This window comes from Euprymna scolopes, chromosome 10 (genome assembly GCF_053919585.1).
Source record: "Euprymna scolopes isolate OS-2025 chromosome 10, ASM5391958v1, whole genome shotgun sequence".
NCBI lineage: Eukaryota > Metazoa > Mollusca > Cephalopoda > Sepiida > Sepiolidae > Euprymna > Euprymna scolopes.
The window spans coordinates 106,405,695-106,409,109 of record NC_136491.1 but is presented as its reverse complement, the minus strand read 5'-3'; the positions used below and the strand labels follow the sequence as shown (position 1 = coordinate 106,409,109).

Here is a 3,415-nt window from a genome sequence, read left to right as displayed (position 1 = left end):
TTCTCTACAGTGCAATGTAGACTACAATGTACTGTGGACTAAGTCACTGCTGGAAAGTATGTGAACCTTACTTCCAGTGCACCATGATGAGTCCCTACCTAGAGTAGGCAATCAATGGATTTGATTGAAAAAATTGATTGTGGAACTCTGTTCCGTCTGCCTGCTTCCCTCCGGACAACAACTTGGATGTCTTCAAGTCTAATGTTAACAAATTCCTAATGAACCGCCCCCCTAATTAAACACTTCATCAAATCTCCTCACTAACGTAATGTACTTGCAATAACCCTTATCCCTGAGTGGCTTCCGGGCCTTGATAAGTGGTGATCACTGTGTAAAAAAAAAAAAAAAATTATATATACGGCATAATTGCATTGACACACCAGTTCTTGTCAGACCACCGAAGTTAAGCAATGTTGAGCCTGGTTAGTACTAGATGGGTAACCGTTTGGGAATTCTAGGCGCTGTATATGCTCTCCGCTTATCTCAGCATTTGTTTCCAGTCGTTCTGTACATACACTTCACTTACCACATGTCGACTCAGGAGAGGTGTGGTTAGAGATTGCACACCTCCTGCCACAAAAATTTCATGTGCAGGCACCCCTTCGTGGGTATCCATAGTCTGTCAAAAACTGCAGGAGTCTGTATATATTCACTGCTAATTTTTTCTCTTATCTTGGAATATTGATTGAATCGTTCTCCTCCATGCCAAGGTATTTGTATTTTTCCTGCTCAGCGACGTTGGTGTGACTATAATCACATTTCTTTCTTAACCATACAGCATCCTCGACTATCACGCTATCAATTTCAACACACACGCCAGTGGTTATGCTGCTTGCATCACACCATACATTGCCTTTTTCTAATTTGAGAACATGCCACCTCCCTCGAACCATGTCTCTTTGTAAAACCTCTTTCACAACTTCTCGTCACACACCAACCATCTTGCTATCCACCATATCTTCCCAATCAATTCCTTCTGCTCTTCTTTTTAAATAGCTGCAGATCCAGATATTGGTTAGTGGCTTACCGGTTTTCCACAGGCAGAAAACAGTTCACATCTGTTTATTTCATCACGTATCTCTGGCAGATTTTTTCCTCTCATAAATACCAATCTTCCTGCACTGTCCATATCAGACCCAACGCTGTTCCTTCCTTCAACGACTCTAGGTGTCTTGCTCAGATGAGATACAAGTTTCCTGTTTGCACTAATGTTTCATTAACCAGAACATCATCTATATACGAATCTGTGTTCTTTCTGATGAGGTCCTCTTTATTGAGCGTAGTTTTCAAAATTCTTGCCGTGGAGCAACATTTAACTTGAACCTCAATCTAGTCGGACAATAGGTCTTCTTTTATACTGGACCAACTGGAACTTCCAGAGCTGTTTTGCAACATGAATTTGTAAATATGTGCATTTCAAATCAACAATAATTGTCGCCATTTTCATCTGCCTCTACTTCATTATAGTTTCTCCGCGAACATCAATTGCATCTCCACCAGAATGACACATGATATATTTATTTAGTTCTTGATAATTGAGAACCGGTTTGACTTTGTTCTTTGTGGATTGTATCACTGCCATTATAGGAAGCACTCCGACGGTTACATTTTGATCCCTAGATACTAAGATTCCTTCTACAAGCCACCATTTAACTTAATTATCGAAGTCGACCTTTTGTTCTTCACTTAGCTTTGTATATTAACAATCAATATTGTTCTTTAATATTGAGGGTTCTGAAATCCACTTTCACTCAGCAATCCATTTCATTCCACCAAATTCTATACGGACGTCCTTGTCCACCACTTTACATTTAATTTTTTCTTTATTCATTCAGTTTATGTGTGCACTTGTAGTGCAATCTCCTCCTCGAATCTGCATGTTACCATTTTCGTTGATAATAACCCCTCTAAGTTGGCAAATAATACCCTCCCCACTATGATGTCAACAGTGTCGATCACCTTTTTCCAGTACAATCGCCTCGGTTCTCAACAGTTAATTCCTCTGCATTCAATCTTCTGTCCATCCACTGCTCTTATAGACTCAATCAAATTAATATCATAATACATCCAGTATCAATCAGGGCTCTCACTCTTATGTAATTTACTAACATGCTTAATGTTGGTAGAAATCCATTTTGCGCTGATGTAACAAAGTAACTGCTGACACTTCGGTTGCCCCATTTTCATTTCCGTTGGCAGTATCTCGCCGAGTGCATTGTTCGTCACATCCATAGCAAGTACCAGGTGAAGACCCTTACAAATGTAGGATTTATCGCTAAATGGTTTCCATTAGCCTATGCATTTCATCAACCCATCTACATCCTCTTTTCAGTTCTCGTTTCGCAACTGCTACCACTTCCGGAGTCCATATGGTCGTGAGCACCCTGGCAGTTGAAATTAGTTCACTAATCAGCAGCTCCTTCACATTCAGTAACTGCTGTAATGCCATGGAAATATTTTCAGGGAAACCATTAACAAAAGTGAGTCTCATGGCCTGCTCTCGTCCTCTTCCCTCGAATCCTGCTAATTCTGCAATTTTTTTGTACATTGGTTGCATTATACATCGATTACCTCATCCCAGGTTTGCATATGCAAAGAAAATTCCTTCAGTAAACGTCGTCTATAGTTTAGCCTCTAACTTCTCTATATCCTGTTGATCCTCCTCCATTAACTGAAGATACAGGCCTAAGGCCCGACCCTTCCAAAAACAAGGACATAAAACTTGCAAAGTCATGAATTTTCTGCAGTTTTGCAACCAACTTCATCTTTTCCAACCAGGCCATTAAATCGCCTTCTCCACTGAACGTCTTCACCATATCGCTGCTCACTTTTAGAATTCTCTCCATTTTACTTTGGAACACAAAACAGTAATTGGCCAAAATAGCTTGCGGTTGAATGATTAACTCTTAACTATGCCGCACTTTCAACTAACAATTTCCAGGGTTAAATGCGACACAATGCTGTCAAGACTTGCTCCTCCAAAATCCAACTTCAAAATCAACTCTGAAAAATCAGGCTTTTTATATTTAAACCAAAAGCATCTCATTTGCATATGTGGTGACAAGATCGACAGCATATAAATAGAAGCAGCAACTATTTTTTCTTTTATTCATTTTTTTTTTTTTTGCACCACATACTACGGTTTGCAGCAATTTTTTTAGGCATTTAAACACAAAGTAAACCCTACTTTATAAGTAGTAGCTATATATTTGATTACAATGTGTCATTCTCCGGCTCTGAATTCAGACCATTATTTCTCTCTCTCTCTCTCTCTCTCTCTCTCTCTCTCTCTCTCTCTCTCTCTCTCTCCCCCTATTCTCTCTCATATACTTTCCACAGGGTCAAACCCCCTATATATTAAGTTTCAAGTCTGCAAACCAGAAATTGACAGAGTAGTTTGGTAGAGACCGTTCCA

General features: G+C 39.6%; 1 pseudogene; it reads left to right on the top strand.

The window, feature by feature from the left end:
• The first annotated feature begins 353 nt into the window (after positions 1-353).
• Positions 354-470, top strand: LOC145286584 (5S ribosomal RNA; annotated as a pseudogene).
• The last annotated feature ends 2,945 nt before the right edge of the window (positions 471-3,415 follow it).